The sequence below is a fragment of the Peromyscus californicus genome, unplaced genomic scaffold, assembly GCF_007827085.1.
Source record: "Peromyscus californicus insignis strain IS unplaced genomic scaffold, ASM782708v3 Scaffold_15__1_contigs__length_86483966, whole genome shotgun sequence".
Classification (NCBI taxonomy): Eukaryota; Metazoa; Chordata; class Mammalia; order Rodentia; family Cricetidae; genus Peromyscus; species Peromyscus californicus.
Window position 1 is genome coordinate 53,987,748 of NW_026294447.1, and position 25,220 is coordinate 54,012,967.

Here is a 25,220-nt window from a genome sequence, read left to right on the forward strand (position 1 = left end):
CTAGGCCCCTGCCTGTCAGAGGAAGCAGAGCCAAGCCCCAAAGACTCCCAGAGAAGAGGAGCAACGCTGAAGAAGCAGAAACCAGCCAGGCTGCCTGGAAGGGTTTAGCCCAACTGAGGCACCTGGAAAGGACACTCTGGAACCTGCTGAGCTGCCTGAAGGTTGAGCAGTGTGCTCCAGGGTCCTGGCTTGTGTGAGCTGTCTGTCACCCATGCTGGGCTGGGCTTTGGTGATGCATTTCTGTGAGTCATTTCTGCTCCTGTAAGTGATCCCTCACCCAGATTCCCATAAGTAACCCCAATAAAACTCATGGACTTTGATGTTATCTGTACTTTGGTCTGTTGTGGATTCTTTATCTGGAGTGAGTAGAGTAGTGTGTTTCATCTGTCCAGAAAAAGTTTTGTCACACAACAACCCTCTCTAAATCTCCCCCCAAAAGGACCCTGTTAGAGCAGTTGTAGATTTGAGTGAAGGAGAGATAAGAACCTCTTTGGGGAGAGCTGCTCCTGCCCCTCCATCAGCTGTACCACTTGGGAGAGTGGCCCCTATACCAAACCTGGGTAACACAATCTAGCTGATCCTGAAGGTGTAGGGGTGGGAGATCTGACCCTAGGGACCTGAAGGCAGGAGAATTGACTCCCCTCCTTGCTCATAGATATAAGGGGGTGAACTAGCCTGGGCCATGCAAGAGTTCACCCTGTTGGTGAGAACAAAGGAGAGCTGACTTGATGACCATCCCTCCAACTACCCAGGCCCAGAACCAGTGTTATAGGTTGGTCCACCTCACCATCCACCCCATCTGTGATCTTCTGTAGGACCTGAAGAGACTGGTTCTGCAGACCCAAAGCTGCAAGGATTTCCAGAACACAGGGCAACAGCAGGATAACCTAGAGGAGTTCCAGTGAGGGCCCATCAAAGACAGTGTAGCAGAAATTCGAGACCTTGAACCAGACCAATGACTCTGCAATGAACACTTGCAAGTAAAGATACATGGATAAAAGGGTTTACTGCATGACTCACTGTGTCACACTACAGCTTCCATGACAAGATTGATTTTTCCTTTTCTTTTTTTTTTGTCTTAAATTTTATTTGATTTTATTTTGGGGGGAAGTCACAAGGGCAGAGGATGGATACAAAGAAAGAGAGAAATGAATAGGATGGAGATGCTTGATGTAAAAGACAAAAAGAATAAATATAAATGGGCGAGAGAGAGAAAAAAGAAACTTCCTGGGGGTGGGACAGGGTGAAGGTATTTGCCATTTGATACCCTACCCGCTGCAGCTTTGATCATGAGGTACCACTTACCTGGATATGGTACACTAATTTCCAGAACAATGAATCTTTCCCCAAGTATACTGCAGCAGAATATAGATACCATTTCCTGGGAAGATATTCCATACTCAAGGAGAAGGGGGACAGGGGCTCCTGGTGGGATATGTTCACCTGCCAGAAGCTGATAGTCACAGAGTCTCCGTGCTGAAGGGAGAAGAGGGGAGAGGTGCATTAGGGACAGGTTCCAGCAGCCATGGCTGGTGCTGGCCTGGCTTTTTTGCTGCAAAAGTCAGGATCAGAAGTATATGTTCCAACAGCCCTAACCTCAGTCTAATCCCCAATACCTAGGTCTTCCCCAGGACCTAGAATATCTGCTGCTCTTCTGCCTGCTCTGACCCAGTACTCCCTCCAGCATCCCTGCTCATCCCCAGTGCATCTCCACCCGGGGCTCTGTCTCAGCCATTTCCAGAGTTTTGAATTTTCTCCTTTGAAAGATAAGACAGATACTGGGGAGATGGCTCCATAGGTAAGTGTGCTTGCTGCACAGACATGAGGACCTAAGTGTGACTCTTCAACACCCATGTAAAAAGTCATAGTCATACATGTGCCAGTGCTGTGGAAAGCTGAGGCAGGGGGATCACTAGGGATTCCTGGCTACCAGTCTAGCTCCAGATTTGGTGAAAGATGCTGTCTCAGGGGGATAAGTTGGAGAGAGTTAGAGCAGCTCACCTGAGCATTCAACAGGCATGCATACACATACAGCCCCCCACCCAGCAATGGCTTTACCAAAATAAAAGCAATCTGTTGTTGATGGTATGCTTCATGTGTTTTTAATAAATACAAAACACACACCTGAGCCACCATAGAAAACTCTGAGGTAATAAAGTCACCACAGCTGAACACAGTGGGACATGCCTTTAATCACAGCACTAAAACGAGGCATAGGCAGGCAGATCTCTTGAGTTTGAGACCAGCCTAGTAACTTAGTGAGTTCCAGGATGGCCAATACTGTTAAACAGGGAAACCCTGTCTAGAATAAAACAAACAAAATCAAAAACAGGAAAAAAGTTGCTGTAAACCATAACCCAGTGACAGGCATGACCACAACACAGAAAACATGTCACAGACTCCCTACCAATGTCCTCCTGTCTTCCTGAGAAATGCCTGCATTCTTATAAGCTGAAGAAGCATGCTCTCACCTGTGACACTGTGGCAGATCACTTCCTGATTGTTGCCCTAACTTTTGTGTGAGAGTTGCCCCTCTGTGTGTATTCTTACTTTAGGCTGGTAGGGAAGGGCGATAGCCAAGAAGGGACAATGGCCCACATTGACTAGACACCTGCTTTTGTAGTAAAGTTTTATTCAAAGCTACCACTGTCTCTGGATGCTTTGCATTAAGAGAGTGTTTCCAACTCCTCAGTGCCTGCAAAATGAAAGTTTCCCTCTGAGGCCTCTGATTGAAAAAGCTGCTGATCCTGGCTGAGATCATACTGAGAAGGTCCTGTCCCAACCTGTAACTGTATGTGGGATCTCTCACACACACTCACAAAACTCATTCACACATACTCACATACTCTCACACACTCTAATATATACACATACTCTCTCTCACACACATACTCTCACGTAAATACACACAATATACACTCTCACACAAATAGTCTCACACACATACACACACACACACACACACACACACACACACACTCTCACTCAGACATACACACACTCACACATATACACTGGTGAGTGTGTGGGTGTTTTGAGTGTGAGAGCGTATGTGTGTGTGAAAGAGTATGAGAGTGTGTGAATGTGAGAGGTGTGTGAGAGGGTGTGGGAGAGGGTGTGGGAGAGGGTGAGAGAGTGAGTGAGAGAGTATGAGAGTGTGTGTTGTGTGTGGAGTGAGTTGTGAGAGTATGTGAGTGTGTGTGTGTGTGAAAGAGTATGAGTGAGTGAGTGTGTATGATATGACAGTGTGAAAGTGTGTGAGTGTGTGTGATGTACATATGTGGCAGCCTGAAAAGGTCAAAGGAGAACTCAGGTGTCTGCTCAGTCACTTTCCCCTTAAGCCTTTGAAGCAGGGATTGTGTCGACGCCCCCACAGCACTGAAGTCACAGGCAACAAAGCCACAGGAGGCTTTTCATGTGGCTGCTGGGGTCCCAACTCGGGCTCACAGGGCTCTGTTTTCAAGGTTTATTTATTTGCTTATGATCTGTGTGCTTGTTTGAGACAGGATCTCTGTGTAGACCTGGCTAGCCAGGAACTGGCTATGTGGGCCAATGTGACCTTGAACTTAGAGAGATGTGCCTGCTTCTGCCGTGTGTGTGCGTGTGAAAATGTTAAAATGCAACCTATTTCTAAATATACTAAACAAGAGAGAGAGACAGAGAAAGAAAGAGACAGACAGACAGAAATAGGAGTGAATGAAGGAAGGCGGGAAGGAGGAAAGAGAGAAGTTCAGTGCTGGGCCTGGTGTTGCAACCTGGGATCCCAAACTACTCAGGAGGTTGAGGCAGGAGGATCACAAGTTCCAGGCCTGCCTGAACCACAAAGTGAGTTCAAGTGCCACTCCAGGGGGCACTTCCTGTGCATGTGTCCCTTAGCCACAGCTTTGCCTGGGGACCTCAGGTTCACTCTCTCACAGCAGCCATCAGATTAGCCCCGCCCCTTTTACACTCAGCTGTCAGCAGCTCTTCTGATTGCCACACCTGCCCCTCCATGCACACTTGGAGCCAATAGCTACTTTAACCCGAGATGGCGGGGAGGCAGGTGACTCTATTTGAATTTAATTGACTACATAATGTTTCCCATGGAAGCCGCTTCATTTCCATCCTCACCAACAGAATTCTTTACTGGGTCTTTTTTTTTTTTAACTGAAAATATTTGGTCCAAAATCTTTCCATACTTTATTTGTTATACATTTAGAGTAAAACACTTATCTATTTGATTTTCTTTTAATGGTGCAATAAGTGTATTACCCCTTGTAAGGTTTCAAACCTGGGACAAACTTAGGTCCATTATCATATCATGTCAGCACCAGATGAATGGAAAAAAGAAAAAAAAGGAAGGACTTGACTGCTCCCAGGTATGGTGCAGGAGAAGGCTTATTGTAGATAAAAGGAAGAGCATAGCCAGAGGCAGAGACATCTGGAGAGTCCAGAGTGAACAGGACTGTGAGGCTGGCCATGTGAGGAGAGGAGAGAGGGGAGGAGAAGGAGAAGAAATAGGCGAGGGGAGAGGAGAGGTCATCCAAGTGGGGTGGCCTGTACCATAGTAGACATAGTCAAAATTTCTGAGTTATATACAGGCCAGAGGAGGCTGGGGTATGGGGGTGGGGAAAGTCGAGGGGGCTGGAAGTGGTGCAGGCCCTGAGCTGGATCATTCAGGGTAGAGGGCAGGGTAAGGTGACCATACTCTGTAACAGGTAGGGATTGACAGATTCTGGGAAAACAGAGACCAGTGTCCACTTTGACATGTTAATGGGCACCTCAGAAATTTGTCCCAGGTTTAAGATGGAATACTCCTCACCCTGGTACCAGGGAGGGGACCCATAGTCTCTACCATATCAACACAAGGGCTTTGCTCAAGTGACATCCCTGGTCCTTGGGGAGCAGTTCTGATGCCTAGAAATGCTTTTACTGCTTTACAGAGCATGTTAGCCTCCCAGGTTCCATCGTGGTCTAAAGCCACAGCACAGAGCAGTTTTCAGAGTGATTATCTATGTCATCAGCAGATCACGAAACCCATTTGGACTTTCCACAGGGCCCCAATCAGTTTCCAGTGTAAGGACCCTTATCTGTTAAATGCTTCCCCAGGACATTCAAGTTTGGGAACAACAGCAGCAGGTGTGTCATTATGTGCAGAAGAATCAGAAGTTAGTGCTTTCCATTCCCATCTGCTCCTTCCAAGTGTGTGCCTTGTTTCTGACCTGGAGAACTCCTACTCATCCCACAAAGCCCAGCCTTTCAACTCTCCTATCTGTAAGCTCTCTCAGCATGCTCCCTCTGACTAGGCCCTCTACTGGTAAGTCAGGCCTCACCACAAGGTCACCCTGCATCTGTGGATAAGCTTGTGCCTGTGGGGCCTCAAAGCAGGGGCTCCTTCGGCTGGTGCACAAGTAAGGACATGGTTCTATTCACAGACCCATTATTTGCTATTTTCTGACATGATGACAACATCCCCCCAACACACACCCTAGCCTACAAGGACAATGGTCAGGGTCCAGCCTCCCTGGAGCCCCCAAACTCACCTTGTTCTCAGTTGGATGGTAGGGACTATAGGCCATGCTTACAACCATCCAGATTTTCTCATTCTCATCCTCATAGAAACCAGGCCTTACCTGGGTCAGAAGGACTGGAGGTTGCCCCGGGGGAGAACCCTCCATAGTGCAGAGCCCTGTGAGCTGTCTGCTTCCTTAAAATGCAGTCCTGCAGGGGCAGGGTGGAGAACACATCACAGGTTGCAGCGGGGTGGGAAAAGGAAGGTATGGGAAAGCCAGTTCCTCTGCAGCTGGGCCAGGAGCTCAACTCCCTGGAAACAGCTGCCCGGCTTCACCAGGTGCCCTGTTTCCTCAGGCTAGCTCTCTGCAGCACTCTCTCTGTGTGCCCTGATCACCATCTCTCCACCAGGTTTCCCTCAGGAATCTAGTTGAACCCCCGGACTAGGACTGTAGCTCTCAACCTTCTTAACACTGTGACCCTGTAATACAGTTCCTCATGCTGTGGTGACCCCCAGGCATAAAATTATTTATGTTGCTACTTCATTACTGTAATTTTGCTACAGTTGTGAATTGTAATGTAAATAAATACTATGGGAGATAAAGGTTTGCAAGAGGGTCACAACCCACAGGTTGAGGCAAGACACACCTGGGCTAAATTTCTCCTCCTGGAAAACAAGCCCACAGCCCTCAGATGTTTGCAATCAAGATCATATAAACCATGATTGAGTCTGGCAAAGGAAGCTGAGGCTTCTGGCTAGCTTTGTACTTTTTGCCCTGGAGTCTGAGTACCCAAGGGGCCATGTCCTGAGCACATCCCCTCAGCTTTTCTGAGAGAAGTCACATAGTACCTTCATGATGACAGCTCCTGTGCCATGAAGACCAGGTCAATATGTCCTTTTCCTTCTTGAAAACCACAAGTCAGATTCTTTTCTCCCCACCCCAGAACATGGGGAACACCTGGGCCATGTCAGCCATTTCTCTCCCTCCTCCTCCCTCCCTCTCATCCTTCCTTCCTTTCTTTTTCTCTCAGAAGTATCTCTTGAAGCCCAAGTTGTCCTCAGACCCACTTTGTAGCTGAGGATGACCTTCAATTCCTGATCCTCCTGCCCCAGCATCTCTAGTGGTGGGATAACATCAGTATGCTCAATTCTATGTCCTTAGGCTGGGGAGATGGCTCAGCCAGTAAAGGTGTTTGCTACTAATCATGAAGACTGAGCTAGATTCCTGGATCCCACATGATAGAAAGAGAAGACCAACTCCCACAAATTGTCCTCTGATCTCTAAGTGTACACTATGATACACATACACACACACACACACACACACACACACACACACACACACACACACTGAGAGAGAGAGAGACATACATGCACATATACACTGTGATTTTATAATTTAAAATATTAAAAATTTAAAGACCACTTTCCCTGTGCTTAGATTTTGTCGACTTGACACAAGCCAGTATTGATGTAGACAGAGTCTAGTCCACTGTGGGTGATGCCACCCCTAGGCTGGAGGTCCTGGGAGTATAAGAAAGCCGGCTGAGCAAGCCATGAGGAGCAAGCCAGGAAACAGTGCCCTCCACAGCCTCTGCTTCAGGTCCTGCCTCCAGGTTCCTAGAGCTCTGCCCTGGCTTCTCTCAGCGATGGAGTATGCCATGTAAGCCAATAGACCCTTTCCTTCCCCAAGTGGCTTTTGGTCAGTCTTTTTGTGACAGCAATGTGAAGCCAATGAGGACACTCCCTGAGCCAGGGAGAACCTTTGGTAGCACTACCTTCCCAGTGGACCCTCACCCTCAGCCATCTTTATTGGAATGCCCACTGCAGGTTTAGATTGCTCTGTCATCATGTGTGCCCACTCCTTATCACTCCTCCATCTGCAGGCACAGGTGTCCACTGGTTCTGTTTGCTGGAGAAAGTGGACTAATTGAGTTAGCCTCTGCCCTGTACATTTCCAAGTCAAATTTAGAGTTGTGACATTAACCATCTTACCCCCAGCCTCAAAGCCTGTTGGGATTCTGATTTGCATAGTCAGAATCTCTGGGTCTATGTGAAAAGAATTAGGAACTCCACCATGTGGAAACTGACAATCTGCATGTCTCTGTGTTTTAGGCTGTCTTTAATTTTATTCTATGGTTTTGTGCAGTTTATTGTTAGGATTTAGAGTCATGTTGCTGTTTAAAACTCTGTTTTTGTTGTTATTGTTGTTATGTTTTCCCCTTTAAGCTTACGTTCTGATATTTTCTACTAGTTTATCTTCCTGATTACCAACACTGGTATTTTGTCTAATCTACTCTTAAACTGGACAATTGATTTAACTGTAAATATCATATCCATTAGTTTGATGCAGTTAAAGAATTGTTTTTATTTTACGTAAATGATTGTCTTGCCTCAATGTAAGTGTACCACATGAATGCAGAGCCCACAGAGGCCATAAGAGGACATCAGATCTCCTGAACCTGGAATTATACATAATTGTGAGCTGCCATGTGGGTGCTAGGATTTGGAACCTGGTCCACTGCAAGAGCAGCTAGTGCTCTTAATTGCTGAGCTATCTGTCCAGCACCCACTTTTTATTTTGTTTTCTTGGAACAGAGTCTCACTATAAAACTCAGACTGTTCTCATTCGCTCCATCCTCCTGCCTCATCTTCCCACTTCAGGTGGGATATTTATATATATCTGTACCCAATGGTCCCACCATTGTCCCGTCGTCTCATTGTCTCTCTCCTTGCATATACTAGTCATGCTTGCGGTGACCACTGAGGCCTCAGATCATCTGTGGGCCTATTTCTATCACCTGCTTTTCCTCTTGGCTTTCAGTTCACTGGTGTTTTCTACTAGTGTAATTTTAGAACATTGAGTATAAACAACAGTTAAAGCACTCTAGAGAATGCCCCCTCCCATAAACACACACACACACACACACACACACACACACACACACACACACACACACAGAGAGAGAGAGAGAGAGAGAGAGAGAGAGAGAGAGAGAGAGAGAGAGAGAGAGAGAGATAACCCTTTCCTCCACTGGGCAGATTATAAGATTTTCAACAGTCCTAATAAGGACACAGCTATATCAAGGTCAGGTGACAGCTGATAAGTCAGTGTGTGCTTTCTAGCTTGTCCTGGCCTCAGTGGCCTCAGCTTTGCTCATCCTGAGTCACTTAGAGTTGTAAAGTGACCTTGGCATGTTTGACACCCCTCAGGTTTCTATATTAGTCCACCTCCATCAGAATTCAGCAAGAGTCTCAGGGGAAAGCCACTGCAGTCAGCTGCTGGTGGGGTCAGGACACACCACCCTTCAGAGCTTTCTGTTTCTACCACATGGCTGCCAGACACTATCCCACACCCCAGGAGTCTTTATCTTCCTCAGAAAGCTTTGGGAAACTCTACTCACTCTGCCTTCTAGACAGCTGTCTAGCCTCCCAAGTCCTATAGTTTCCTTCTTCTACATGGGTCCACAGGTGGCATCTGGTTGAGAGTCTAAGAAACTTTGGGCCTGGGGTTCTGTCACATTATAGAAGGGACCTCCCAGATCCAGCACAAATCTCAGTCTCTAGGCTGGGGCAAGAGCCACCAGATGATTAAATGGAAGTGTGACTGCCATGTACACTAACCTCAGAAAGTAAATATGTGGAAATATTCTGAGATCTTGGGTGATGCAATCTTCTTATAGATAAATCACAAAGCAATAGACACATGAAAAGCCTAAATAATTTTGAAACATCCAGAAGTATAACTTTTATGTTACATTAAAAAAATGAACCTAAGTAAAGAAACATTCTAATAATAATTGGCATGGCACTCATTCCCAGCATATGTAAAGAGCTCATCAATCAAAAACTAATAGAAACACACATAGAAAATAGGGAAGGGCTATAATAAACTGACAGAAAAGGAAATGTACACAAGCAGTTGTGAACAGACACCCAACCTCATTAGTTCAAAAAAAGGCAAATTTTTGAAATGAGAAAATATTGTTTAAATCTGCAAATTAGTCAAATCACCAGCCAGCCAAACAAAGTCAAGCTTGCTAATACCAGATTGACACATGGTATAGTTTCCTTTGTTGGCTTGGTCCTTCTCCTTGAGGAAGGATGACAGGGAGCCATCTCCTGCCCTTTCTGTCACCTTTGCCTCAGATTCTACAAGCACAGGGGTGGGCAGGGCAGGCAACAGCTTCATTGAAAGCTGGGTCTATTTCACAAGGAAAAAAATTATTCATAAGGAATATTAGAACTAGAGTGAACCCTCCTTTTCTTTGCTCTCTGCCCCAACGTGCTGAGTCCTCTTCTGGCCCCTGGTTTGCACTTTCAGCCAAATAGGTGCTGCCTAGCCTCAGCAGCACAGTGTGGAGTGGTGGGTCAAGTCTGTTGGCCCAGGAGCAGCCTGGTCTCCCCATTCACATTTTCTCATGTAGGGATCTGGGAGCACGCTGAGGCCAATCCACTGATACTGCTCTGAGGATAAGACCTCCTGCTCCAGGTTAAGACGGTCTACAACAAAACCAACGGACAACACTTTCTCCATCAGCACAGGGCACACCTGCCCTTGTGAATGATGACCTCTGCATTGTCAGACTGGAGCTTTGATTTTCGCCTTGCTCTGTTGAGAGGGGTCCAAGGTGGACAGAGCTGGACTCATTCTGTGTGGCTTGAGGAAGACCCTGGGTTGAGTGTACTTACCCCAGCCATTCCTTCTTCCCCAGGTCTTAGAGACATTGAGGGTGCCTCTAGAACAATCATGAAATTTTCCATTTTCCAATGAATTAGAAAACCCAGGGCTTCAGTATCCAGCCTAAGACAGGGGCTCCTGCCTCCCCTTCCCTCATTAACTCTCCTGTATCCTTTCATCCAGACCTCTGTTTTCCTCTAGAAAAAAGCCCTGATTTCCTCTAGAGCCGTACAACCCTGAACATACCCCAGCTCAACTGATCTGCAAAGCCAAGCAGCCTGGGCCTGCTTAGTACTTGGATAGAAAGCATTCCAGTAGCAGGTGGGTTTCTATTGCCCTGGACAGCATCCCAGGCTGTGTATGTTTGTCCTGGACTGGCATCTGGAAGGAAGTGACCCTGCCACCCAAGTACTTAAGAGCGTAAAAGTTGGATGTCCATTGCAAAGACTTAGTTCAGGCATTTGCTCCATGACCTTGATCTTATAACTTAACTTTCTGAGTTTCCTGCTTCTCACTTGTAACACAAACATGTTGCCTGCCTTAGTGGGCTGATGTACAGACCTGCACCAACATTTGAGAGCTATTGTTCCTGTACCCTTGACCGAAGAATGCTCCTTCTGTATCAGTGGTCCTCAACCTGCCTAATGTTGCACCCCTCATGTTGTGGTGACCCCCAACCATAAAATTATTTTCATTGCTACTTCATAACTGTAATTTTGCTACTGTTATGAATCGTAACATAAATATCTGATATACAGGATATCTGATATGTAACCCCTGTGAAAAAGTCGTTCGACCCTCCCCACCAAGGGGTCTCGACCTACAGGCTGAGAACCACTGTTCTTTATCAATGAAGGAAGAAGCATCTAGAAAGATGCACATGGACTCTTAAGAGAGAATTGCTACCAGTCAGATTAGTCAAGCCAACCCTGACAATCAGGAGAGTGACAGTAATCACAGCCAGATCACCCTCATGCCGAGGAATGGTGACACCTGCAAAGCCAGCCCTGGTGCATCAGTGACAGTTTTGTAGGGGTTCAAGACTATGTAGTCCAGGCTGTCCTGGACCTCACTCTAGACCAGACTGGCCTTGAACTCACAGAGATCTACCTGCCTCTGCCTCTCGAATGCTGGGATTTAAAGGTGCATGCCATTATGCAGCTCAAGAGGCAATTTATTAAGTGTGGGACAAAGACTATCTCTGGGTCCCCAAAAGCAAACTGGTGTCAGAAGCACTGAAAGGACCCAGTAAACACTGGTTGGAATGAGATAGCCTTTAGTTAAACTGTTTCCAGGCTCTAATTCATTCCAGCCAGGTCCACCGTGAGCCCAGAGGTGTGCTACAAAGAGAATCCATTCAGAGGCTCCCTTCTTGCCAAAATCTCATTGTTTTATGATATTAGAAGTGTTTCCAGCCAGTGCTGTGATATCAGTGATCATTGTGGAAGAAGAGGTCAGAGGGGGTCAAAGAGACAAAAGTATCCCTTAACACAGATGCTCCCATTATCTCTCTAATTATCCTATCCTCTTTTATATGTTTGCTAGTGATCCCAGAGCAAAGGAAGCAGATACATTCAGATTTCTGGAGCACACTCGCTACCCAGCCAACATAGCTTGTGTGTGTGTGTGTGTGTGTGTGTGTGTGTGTGTGTGTGTGTGTCTTTACTTAAGAGACTTTGTCTTAAGTAAATAAGTAAACAAAGAAATGAAAGAAAAAGTGGATGAAATCAAAGAAATGACACCTTGAGGTTATGCTCTCTGCTCTACATGCATGACCCTACCCACACACTACGGGGCGAAGCTGGAAGGTTCAGTAGGATTGGCAGAGAAAAGGGCACTCAGAAGGATAGCTAGACCTTGTCAGCATCACTAAGAGGTGGAGCCTGTGGAGTTGAAACCAGGGACATTAACTGTGCTCAGTGTATTGGGTCAGCCATGGCTGCCAGTGAGAGGATGGACACGGGGTATCATGCCTGGGGGAGCTTGGCTTTGGTAAGCAGGAGGTGAAGGTCTGTTCTGTTCTTCCACTGCAGACTGATGAAAAATTCCAGGCGATCTTGGACCAGAAAAATGTCCCCTTGGGGCCTGCTATGACTCCCAAACAGTTGGAGGCCTATGAGCTGCCTTTAATGTGGAAACTCTATCCCGGGAAAAAGTACCAAGGCAGTGACTCCATCCTCTGGGAGATAGTGTACCACATCAAGGCAAGCAGAGCTTACCCCAGGGACTGAGTGGGTGGAGTAATCTGAGTGGTCCTGCTCTCCCCCTGGGGCTGGCCTGGGCTAGTTCTATATCCCTCCATCCCAGCACCAGAAGCTAAGCTAATGGAAAGGGAACTAACTGCAGATGTGGTTTTGGTTTGTTTTGTTTTAAAGCAGGTTAGAGAGATAGAAAGGCCATCTTCTGAGGTCTTAACCAAACTCTTTGACACAAGGAGCCACTGTGGAAGTCACTGACTGAGACCAGTGGAGAGGGCCAGTCCCCCCTCTTCCACTCAGGTTCCAGTGCTGCCACCTCCCTACAAAGTCAACTCTACTCAAGAAACTACCCACTCAGGCCTCTGTTTGGAAGAATGAGATTTCTGAAGCCCATTCCTATTCTGTAGAAGGCATCCTATGCTTTTTCAGGGCCACTCTGTGTCTTGTCCAGTTTGCCGTTTGAGATACCAAGAACCTGGGCATCATGTCACAGGACACCCTGAGACTCAGGACGCAGGGGTCCTCTTGTCCCTGCCCCTTCCACAGTGCTGGGATTACACGTGTCCTATGTGCCCAGCTTTTGATGTGGATGCTGAAGACCTGATCTCAGGTCCTCATGTCTGTGTGGCAAGGACATGACTAACTGATCCATTTCTCCAGTCCCAAACTCATGGTAATAAAGAACGTCTAATGTGAAATCTACCTTTAGTCCACTTCTAAGGGAACGGTAAGCTTTTGATATTTTTTTTTTTTTGGTTCTTTTTTTTTTTTTGGTTTTTCAAGACAGGGTTTCTCTGTGTAGCTTTGCGCCTCTCCTGGAACTCACTTGGTAGCCCAGGCTGGCCTCGAACTCACAGAGATCCGCCTGGCTCTGCCTCCCGAGTGCTGGGATTAAAGGCGTGTGCCACCACCGCCCGGCAGTTTTTGATATTTTTATGAGCACTGCTCTGCAGCGATTTTTAGGAACTGTTTTCCCTACATGCCTTTTAAATGACATCTCCCCACTTCCTACCCTCCACAGCCCCTGGTAATTACTAATTTATTTTCTGTTTCTGTGATTTGCACAGCTTGAGGGATCTTCTATAAACAGAATCATGCAGGATTCTTCCTGGTGTAACTGACTTGTTTCACTTATCGTGATGTCTTTAGAGTTCTGGTCTCCAATCACAAACATGTGTGCACACTGCCTGCACATATACTGCACACAATTACTTGAAGTGATTACAGTGTGCTAATTGTACCATCATCATAGAGTATCTCCTTCAAGCCTTAACAAAGAAATGAGAAACTTGCACAAGTCTTCCTTTAGGATGGACTCCTGTGGAAGGCCACCTGACCACACCAGCATGGAGTCACTCATGCTAAAGGGGGCAGCTGCAGCTAAATTGCTTTCCAAGAGGTCAGGAAAGAGAAGAGCCACATCCTCACACAGGCGTGATGAGGAGGTCCCTCCCAGAAGTCACTGAAACTGCCAGGCTCCTTGTTTCCGATTTCTTCAGCCTTTTCATGACCATAAAGCCAACATCCCTCATTCTATCTTCAGAACCAAGGGTATGCTGGAGAGGTGGCTAAGAACACTGGCTGCTGTTCCAAAACCCAGGTTTAACACCCAGCACCCCATGGTAGCTCACCACTGTCTGTAATCCAGCTCAAAGTGATTTTACACACTCATACAGACATAAATGCAGGCAAACACCAAGGCACATAAAATAAATATCATTCAAAAAAATAAGGACCAAAAGCTTCCCTGATCAAAATCACCAAAGCCAACTGCAGTCTTTAACTTTGTTGTAATTTTGGAAGTGGCGTGCACACATTGCACCAATTTCTTGTTGCAAAGTAGACCCAGAAACCAGCATCAGTTATTTACCCAGGGTCCCTGGGGGTCTGGCCCGGGTGTGGCTAGAATCTGCGTTTCTGGCTAGCAGTGTTCACTTGCTGGGTTCTGCCTCTGGTTCAGACCAGAAGAGAAGGCAAAACATTTACTGCATGCAAGAAGAAAGAGCTGTGGAGGAAACGGAGCAGTAATCAGGACCCCATGAAGTCCCCTCTTGGGTGGTAGCAACCATGTAAGGAGGGGGGGATGTGACATCCTGCAGCCAAGGGTCAGCCCCATGCCTGGAAGACACAGATCCTGGAGAGGGTAAATACAGCAGAGTCATTCCTTGCTGGTCAGGACTAAGAGCCTCAAGAAGCCAGGAAGTAATAGAGTAAGAACGACCTCCAGCTGCTGTGTGTACAATGGACCCTGAGGGGACTGGAATGAAAGAAGAGAAACTAATTAAAGTTAGAAACCTAGAGCAAGAATTGGCCAAATTTTTCTATAAAGGGCCAGATAATAAATATTTGGGGCTTTATGGGCCATAAAGTCTCTGTTGTAGCTATTTGATTCTGCCATTGTTGTGAGGACCATAAATAATGCGCAAATGTTGAGTGTGGCTGTGCTCAATAAAACTTTATTTATAAAAAACAATTCCTGACCATATTTGGCCCATAAACTACAGTCTTTGACTCCTGGTCTAGGTATTATATACTAAGGTAAAAAATTACCTGCAATGAAGGTATTCAGATAAATGTGTTAAAGAAACTTTTAGGGTCAGCGCCTGAGCCCTGGCAGCCTCCTAACATGCTGGCTCCACCACCCATCTCAGTAGACCAAATAATACCTAATAATGAAAAAGCCAAAAAGGAAATCCAGTATGTCCACAATTGAGAATAGGAACAAAAAGATTCAGTGACAACCTGAATCTATATGGGAGTCCTAACATGGGATTAAGAATTCCAGAGACCAGAGGTGTGCATAGCTAACCATCTCCCATGGGGTGTTGTCCTACCCATCAGTCTGGCCTGAAGGTGGTCTGAAATTGTTGGAAATGTGTGAAATCTTCCTGGACACTAGCTTCCCTTCCAGTAGGCACTTGGCTCAGGGCCTTCTCCTTCTGCCCGTAAGGGATTGCTGGGGAAATGCCAATTCCTCAGGGCTCATTTTGTTTTGATATTTTGAAACTCAAAGGCAGGGGGTACTATATCCCCAGCATGACTTTATTCCTGCTAGCACAGTTACAAATGTACAGAGAACCATGGTGCTATGTTTATTTGGGTGTAAGGGGTGTTCATTTTCTAATCTTTTGATGTCAGCTTAGATTGCAGAAGAACATGAGTATATTCCTTCACAGAAAAATCAAGCAAACTCCAAATGAAGTCCCTTTTGGTGAGACCAAGGGATGAGAAGAGCCTCTTGCCATCCGTGGTGACAGAGGGAGAAGAGGCATGCAGATGCGGCAGGCAGAGGATCTGATGAGGAAATAGCAGTGGGGTTCTCAAAAAGGGACTCATTAGACTGCTTACACAATATGGGTGACCAAACAAAGTCTGGCTGCTCTCTGGAGGGACGGAGAACCCAGTGGCACTCAGTCTATGAGGTTGGATGTCTCCACAGTCCCAGTGTGATGGTGCTAGAGGCCGGAGGATTCCTGGAGAGTTGCTGGTCTTCATTCCATGTTGGAAGGCTGAAGCTGCAGGGTTCAGAGGGCAGAGAAGGATGGCAGCAGGACAGCATCAAGGTAGATGCCCTCACCTGCAAGGAGCAAAGGTGAGCAGGGAAAACCAGCAGTGCTTCCCCTCGGACTTTTTTTCTCTATATATAGTCCTGATCATCCTGGACCTTGCCATGTAGACCAGGCTGGCCTACAAATCCACAGAGATTGACATGCCTCTGCCTCACCATGGAGCACAAAAGCATATCAGCTAGCTGAGACCACAGCAACGTTGGAATTCTCAGGCTGTGGCAATGGAGGTGTGTACTGGGCCTCTTTTATAGTATTGGGCACGGGGTGCATGCTAGGAGTCATGTAGAAACAATAATTGAACGTTCATTTTGGTCCAGGCAGTTGTTGGCTATAAGGTGACAAAGGGGTTGAAGTTAACCCCTGGCTGTTGACAGAGGAGCTGCTGTAAAGCAGACAGCCATTGTTAGCAGTTAACCTTTAGAACTGATGACTGTCAGTTCTCATCTCTTAAGCTTATTATTTTATATTTCTATATTCCTGGACTCTTCACCCCATCCATACATCAAGACCTCCAAAGCATGGCCCTTTATTGGACATTTACATAGCACCCTATTCTCCCAGGTTTATTTATGACAGGCAATTCTCAGGTACACTTTGTGCCTTAGGGGAAGCCCAGACGGGGAGGGGCTTCCACACCCCCTCTGCCAAAGGCTGCTTTTCTATAGATTTTGATGTTTCCCTCTCCAGTCCACACTCTGCTGTCACATGTCTGTGACATTTAGTAGGACAGTCCTGGGAAACTAATTCAGAGGATGGAAGTCGGGACTTCCAGAGAACCAGCAGACTTCCTGAAGAGAGCTGAGGCATGGACCAGTGCCCTGCCCAGAGAGGTGGGGGCTGCTGCCCATGGATACCACATCTCTTGTTGTTATGTGTTTCTGAGGTGGGTGTTTCTGAAACATCACATGAGGAAGGGGATGGATACATCCAGACAAGCTCAGGACTCCAGTGGTGGGAATGTAGACTCCCAGTTGAGTCTACTGGGTTTTAGCAAAGGGTTTGAGAGATGGGCATGAGGTATCTAAGAGAGGAACCAAAGGGGCCATCTGAGACCTTATAAAAATTAAACATACTAGCAAAACCACATAGAACTGCAGGGACTCTGGCCTTCTGGGGCTCAGAGTCAGGAATTCAAAATGAAAACATGATTGTTATTTTGTCTGCTTATTATCTTTCTGTCTAGATTAGAAAATAAGGCAAACTGGGTTCTGCCAAATTTGGCACGTTACCTTGTAAGTAATTCAGAAGAAGGGGCATGAAGACTGTGTGTGCAGATGGGTTTTGAGGGCTCAGAGCTGGTAGGGATGGTTGGTTGGAAGCAGGCAAAGGATCTGCACACTATATCCAGGGGAGAAATCCATTGAAGTTCTACCCACATTTTGTATTTGTCCTTTTACTGTGGCTAACTTGTTTCCGGGGCTTTTAAAATTCTTTTCATGTTTGTTGGGTGTATTTCTTCCTGCTATGCAGAAAAATTGTATTTTTAATATACTCAATCACAAGTTCCACATGCTTGCTTTGGAAAGGTTTCTCTGTAATTTGGGTGTCATGTTTTCATAAGTGCATTGTAATTTCCTTTGTTTAAATCATTAAATCATTAATTAGTTCATCTGTGATTTATTTTCTTATGAAAAAAAATGTAGTAATAGAACCATATAGCCAAGTTGTTTTAAAGTTTCTGGCTAGGCAATTGTTACTCTTTTATTTTTTCATAAAGCAGGAGCTCAATATGGAAGTAGTCCTGGTTGACCTGGAACTCACTATGCAGACGAGGTGTTGGCCTCAGACTTCATAGAGAACCACCTGTTCCTGTCTCTCGAATGCTGCAATTAAAACTAGCCAGTTATTGCAAATTACATATTGCTTACTGTATCCATTACCAAAGCTTCTAATGGCACTTCAATTGTATGAGGGAAACAAAATATCATCTCTATTTTTTAAGGCTTTGGGCCCTCAAGGAGAATTCAGTTGATACAAAATACATTAATAAGAGAAAAACATACACATGTATTTAATGTAAGTCTCTAGTGAGGCAGGAGCCTTCTTAACAAAATGGAGAGCCAAGTATACAGAGATGAATACTTAAATTATGACTGAGAAATTGGAAATGGTGGAAATGTGACAAGCCAGGTGCCTGGGCAGGGATAGCTGATTGCAGAGGAGACTCATAAGGTGGAGACTTGCATATATTTCTCAGCCTGTGGTCTGCCGTAAGGGTGAAATATCTTTGACAGGCTCATGTGTTTAAGTACACTCAGCCAGTAGTGCAGTTTTGCAAGGCTGTGCAACCATTAGGAGACAACGCTGAGTACAAAGGGGTTTGCTAGAAGAGGGAATGCCTTTGGGTGTCAGAGCCCAGCCTGCTTCTACTCTGATCTGTTTCTCAATCCACCAAGATGTGAACAGGCAATCCCACATTCTTGCCACACAGACCTATGCCACCATGCCTTCATACCATGATGGACTGTATTCCTTCAAACCATGAGCCAGGATAACCTTGTCTTTCCTGTTTCTCCTCAGATAGTTGGCTCAGTGATAAGTCAGCAGTGAGCCTGGATTCCCATCCTTGGTGTTAAAAATGTTACTTTACTCTGGTATAGCGCCGGCTTCATCCTTGTCGTGTTCAGCAAGAAAGAAAATACAGAGGTGCTTGTACTCATTGCCTGAGTGCAAGCATCCCTGTACTCAGGGGCTTTAGCACAGACTAATCTTTATGCCAAAGTTGTGCATGTTGGACTCCATGTTCTCCTAACCTTCATTTGTGTATCCCATTCCTGTGTGTGCTCCAGCCTTCTCTCCCAACCTCTCCTGTGCCTTGCTGCCCAGACCTAGAGCAGCCTCAGGCTGAGGCAGTGCCTGCTGGGAGACACTGGATCGTGTCCCATAATTCTACTCTGCCTTCCCACTCTTCTCAGCCAGGATTTCCCACCTTTTCTCAAACACACAATTTTCACATTCATTTCTGAATCAGATCATGTAGGTAACAATGGGTTTTTTCTTTTGTTTTACAGTATTTATAAATCAGTTAGAAAAATAAATCCTTATACTAACTTAAAGTTTTTGAAATATTGTCTCAAGCTATTACACTAATCCTTGTCTGTTGGCTTCGTTATTGTAAACAAACCAATTTGATATACAAAGGAACTGAGGTATAAAAGTAGACTGCCCACTTCATGGGACTACAACATAGTCCATCTTCCCATTTCAGGCTTGTTTGTGAGCCCTTACTAGCATTTTAAAATCTGTTTCACAGTGTGTTTTCAGTGATTTTCCATTAGCTTTATTTCTGACTATGTATGAAAGGAAAGTTTGGGTGTTTATAGCTTGAATTATTATGAACATTTAACTTGCTGGGTTCTCTTATGGGTTCAGTAGTGTTTGAGAAGGTTATTTTCCTCATAATAAAACACATAGTCTTCACTACATATTAGAGCTTCTTGTACAATTAGCAAATTGCTCTTTTTGCTCAAAACATCTCTCAAGCCTCACCATCGGGGAAAATGGGACTTGGTTCCTTCTCTCTAATCATCTGATGGTTTCCTCTGTGACTGGATTCACCTGACTTGGGAGACTGAGGCACACCTCTGGGGTGTTTACGAAGGTATGAGAACGCACACAACATGAATGTAGGAATGCTATCCCATGGGCTGTGAGATCCACTCTGAATAAAAGAGAGGAAAGAAAACAGGCGTGCATTCTCTCCCCACTCCCTGCCCCTCCATGATATGAACTGAAGTGCTTCTCACATGCTCCACAGGAGCCAAACAAGTCCTTTCTCTTTTATAGGTAATTTTTATCAGATTTTGGTCACAGCAGTGAACTAATGCAGGCCTACAATTCTTCTCTCACCCCTGGCTTTGCTATGTCTTATTTATTCTAGCAGAAGCCATTCTCCTTTAATATATTCCTAGATCTGTTCCTTTAAGATGGACAGTGTCTTCCCAATTTTTTCCAAGTTCAGGCTTGACTGGACTAATCCTTTTTCCAGTCTCTGTGTTCCAGTTTGTTTCTGAAGAGGTATTTAGTAGTACAACCCCCAAGGCTGAGTAACACCATCACTTGGGCAGGACATCCAGGCAGTGGGATCCTACAGGGAGGGAAATCTGTTCACTTCATGGATGACCAGGAAGCAAAACTGGGGGATGCTGGATCTCAGCTGGCTTTGTCCTTCCTCTATTTGTTATTCTACAAGACCTGCAGCCCATGGAGAGGGTACTAACATCAGTGCTTTTCTGGTAAGTAAACACATTGTTCTACACACATTCATATGTACAACTGAAAGACAACTCACCTCTATTGTTAGCAGGTACATTGCCTTGGATCTAAGAAAACTGAATGTTCTTATAACGTTCTTCAGCAAAAGTTGAAGAAATTGCCTATGTTTCTAGGAAACACAGTGCTTTTTTTCTGAGCAAGCTCACTGTTCAAGTCGCATCGCTAAATGCAGTTTAAAGAAAAGTCAGTGTAGGTATTCCCCTTTAGTTCTCTCTGGAAACACACTCAAGACACTCCTTGACATGCCTAAGTAGCAATCTAAATGATTCTGAAAGCAGTTGAGTTGACCATTAGGCTTACTATGGGAGGAGAGTTTCCTAGGGACCAACTCAGCTTCTCATAGGAAGGGGCAGTGTCAGGCTTCAGGGATTGGTCACTCCTCCATGGTACCCTTAGCACTCCAAGAACACTTTCTGTACTGACCTCTTGCCTGAAATCAACCTCAACTCCCAAACCTCAGACATGGCATGGTATCTGGAGACATCTGTAGTCCAGTGTGCAGATGTCAGGGATGCTGCTGTTCACCCTCTGTGCTCACTCAGAACATCCCAAGATAATGCAGGATCTGACTCAAATGACCTTGGTGCCCACTATGAAAACCTGTTCCCGGTAAAGGTCTAGAGACAATCCTAGTTTGTTCTTGAAGCCACCATACATCTCCCTATGTACAGAATTGTCTCCAAACCCCCAAGGTTTCTGCCTAGAACAAAGGGAAACAGCTCTGGGTTTTAAACCTGCCTTCCTCCTCCTGTGTCCCTGTCTCTGCTTGTGTGAGTTGCTGCTCTCTCATTTTCTGGCCTCAGAGAATCCTTTTCTGTCCTCAGAGAATCCTTAGTCATTTGTGAACTTGTGTCCCAGGGTTGGTCTTACAGCATGCTGCCATTGTCTTGTTTGGGACTTTTCCTTCCCCAAGATCATAAATATATTTCTCTATATTTTCTACAAACGCTTTCTTTAAAAACATGATCTCAGCTGGGCAGTGGTGGCTCATACTTTTAATGCCAGTACTCAGGAGGTAGAGGCAGGTGGATCTCTGAATTTGAGGTCAGCCTGGTCTACACAGAGAGTTCCAAAGCAGCCAGGAATACAGAGAGAAACCCTGTCTTAAAATATACACACACGGACACACACACACACACACACACACATACACAGACAAACAGACACACTGACACACACACACACACACACACACACACACACACACAGAGAGACAGAGACAGAGACAGGGACAGGGACAGGGAGAGAGAGAGGGAGTGAGTTTCATGTAGGCCAGACTGGCTTTGAACTCACTACATATACAATGATTATCTTGAACCTCTGATTCTCCGGCCTCCACATCTCAAGTGCTGAGGTTCCAGTGTGTGCTCACACACCTGGCTTGACACCCTGATTAGGAATCAACTTAGAGCATTGTGTACACTAAGTGAGCCTGTGACCAACCGAGCTCCAGCCCCAGCCCTCTAAGGGCCTTTATGGACTCTCTCTGTAAAGTTGTAGCTTCCATCTGCTGACAGTTTCTCCTTGTGAATTGAGTCAGAGTGGATGCCCCTCTTTCCTGTGGACCAGCTGAAGGAAGGACATGCCCACAGTACCTGGCCTCTGTCCCTCTCTGCTGCCCCCTTGATCATCTGGTGTCTTATGTACAAGGACACTTTCTTCTGGTCCACAGTGGATCAGTGTGTCTCCTGCATTGACACTGTAGGTCACTGACCACTCCCCCTCCCTCCATGTATTGCCACAGCTTCTCAGCCTATTCTCAGCCCAGCTTCCCCCAGCTCCCCACACAGCCTCCCTTTTAAGCCTTTCCCCAGGTAACCTGGTGTGGAAATGTCAAGAAGAGATCACAAAATGTTTCTGTAATGTTTGAGGGCCAACATCCACTTTCCACACTAGAACCTGGATAAAACCAGACTGTCTCAATATAGAATCTAAGTAAAATTGGTAAAGTTTAATTAGTTAAAAAGAAGTTTGGCGGCAGGGGTTAGGGTCAGCATCACTTCTATAAGATTAGTACTGGACATGTGTGAGAAGCACACCAGATGCTCCCTGTACATATCCCAAGGTGCCTTCAAGATAATGAGCACAGCACCCTCTGCCTAGAATCAGGTTAATTTCTAGTCAGTGTTGGTGTCTCAGAGATCCACAGGGCATGGAGTCCCTATCCATTCCTGCTCCAGAGACACCTCCAGATCAGAGCAAACTGAGGTGCGTGCTGCACTGGGAGTCCATGAGAGCAGTTCGAGGGAGGAGGGGTCTTTAGAAGGACCATCTGTGAGGTCAGCATCAGAGGTAAGTGGGGGCAAGAAAGCCCAACTATACCCAGCAAGGGAGAAGACTCAGGACACAGACAGAAAGGCTCCAGAAGCAGATCATCTGAAGCTCAGTTCTCAGCAGGGCGGGAGGGACTGACAAACTGGGAACCTGAGGAACAAACAGAGGAGTAGACCTAAGAAAGACCAGGGCGAGACTGCTTAGGGAATCCCTGCAGAACTGAGTGTTGGATGCAAAGGCTGTGCTCCAGCCAGTCCAGCTCCAGCCCTCGCCATGGGCCAACATCTACCCAACTGGGCAGAGCTGCTACTAAGCTGGGGGAGATGCCCAGTGTAGGTCCTCTGGGGCAGATACCACACAGCACTCCAGTGTGATTAAACTTGAGAGCCAAGGTCACTTGTTTCTAGTCTGATCACTGCCGTCCCAGGGTCTGTGGTCCTAGGACCTGCATTCCAACACCTGAGCCTGTTTGCTTGGCTGTGAAATGGAACTCTGTACATGGGAACTGTTTCCAGGGCTGAGTGGCGATTCTGATTCCATGAGGTTCTATGCTTACTGTGGGGGTCAGCTCACAGAACTTATATCCAAAGGAGAAAAGTGAGGGGTGGCCATATAAGGAAAGCTCAGGAAGAGAGACCAGCACTGCCTTCCTATAAAGAGGGAAAGCCTGACTTACCACCATAGTTTTCCACCTTTAGGGACAGTTGCTCCATGTTTCCAAACTGCAGGAGAGGGAGCAGCCATCAGGACACTGGGTGACACACATCTAGCCAGCTCTAGGACAATGACCCACTCAGACTTGAGGAAGCAGAAAGGGTTAAGGGGCAGAAGAGGATTTCATTTGTGGATTCTGTAGCCTGAAGGAAGCATTAATTCCAGCCCGGCCCCAAGGGAGAGAGGCCCCACATGTGTGCAGGGATGCATTCTCTCTCTCTCTCTCTCTCTCTCTCTCTGTCTCTCTCTCTGTCTCTCTGTCTCTCTCTCTGTCTCTCTCTCTGTCTCTCTCTGTCTCTCTCTCTCTCTCTCTCTCTCTCTCTCTCTCTCTCTCTCTCTCTCTCTCTCTCTCTCTCTCTCTCTCTCTCTCTCTCTCTCTCTCTCTCTCTCTCTCTCTCTCTCCCTCCCCCTCTGCTGTACTAATAGCCTCCTCCTTAAGTAGGGAGGTCAACAACACAAATATCTTCAAGAACTCCCTGAAATTGACCAGAGTCAGTCAGAGGAAGCAGAGCCAAGCCCCAAAGACTCTGAGAAAAGAGAAGCAACCCTGAAGAATCAGAAACCAGCCAGATTTCCTGGAAGGGTTTAGCCCAACTGAGGCACCTGGAAAGGACACTCCGAGCTGCCTGCAGGCTGAGCAGTGCTCTCCAGGGTCCTGGCTTTTGTGAGCTGTCTGTCATCCATGCTGGGCTGGGCTTTGGTGATGCAGCTCTGTGAGTCATTTCTGCTCCTGTAAGTGATCCCTCACCCAGATTCCCATAAGTAACCCCAATAAAACTCATTGGTTCACCAAGATGGACTTTGGTGGTCTCTGTACTTTGGTTGGTTGAGGGTTCCCTATCAGGGGCGAGTAGATAAGTATATTTCATCTCCCCAGGACAAGTTATATCACACAACAACACTCCCCAAATCCTCCACTAGGAAATGACCTTGTTAGAATGGTTGAACGAAGAAGAAATAAGTAACTCCCTGAGAAGAGCTGGTCCTGCCCCTCCATCAGCTGTAGCACTTGGGAGAGTGTCCCCTATGCCACACTTGGTCAACACAATCTGGCTGATCCTGAAGGTGTAGGTGTGGGAGAGCTGACCCTGAGCATCTGAAAGCAGGAGACCTGTCCCCGCCCCTTGCTCATCATTATAATTGTTAACTAGCCTGCCTCATTCAGGAGAGCTCACCCTGTTGTGAGGACAAGGGAGAGCTGACTTGATGACCAACCCTGCAACTATCCAGTCCCAGAACCAGGGTTATGGGTTGGCCACCCCAACATCCACCCCATCTATAGTCTGTTGGAGCATGTGAAGGGACCAGTTCTGCAGATCCAAAGCTGCAGGATCTCCACAACACAGGGCAACACACGATAACCCAGAGGAGTCCCAGTGAGGGCCCAGCATCGATGGTGTAGCAGAAACAGGAGGCCTTGAACCAGATGAATGACTCTCCGCAATGAACACTTGCAAGTAAAGATACATGGATAAAAGTGTTTACTGCATGACTCACTGTGTCATATTACAGCTTCCACGACAAGATTGATTTTTTCCTTTTTTTTTAAATTTTATTTTGGTGGGGATGTTGCAAGGACAGAGGATTGATACAAAGCGATGGGAAAATGAATTGGATGGAGATACATGATATTAAAGACTCCAAGAATAAGTAGAGACAAAGACAGAGAGAGAGACAAAGAGACAGAGAGACGGAGAGGCAGAGAGAGACAGAAAGACACAGAGACAGAGAGAGACAGAGAGAGAGAGAGAAAGAGAGAACCTCCCAGGGGGTATGACAGGGTGAAAGCATTTGCCATTGACACCCCAGCCTATGTAACTTTCACTGTGAGGTACTAAACACTTACCTGGATATGGCCCACTAATTGCCAGAACATTGAGTCTGTCCCCCGGTAAAAGGTCGCAGAAAATCGGTACCAATTCGAGGGAAGACAGGTCAAAGTAGAGGAGAAGGGGATCTGGGACTGTAGGCAGGTTGTGTTCACCTGCCACAAGGTGACAGTCATAGTAGCTACAATC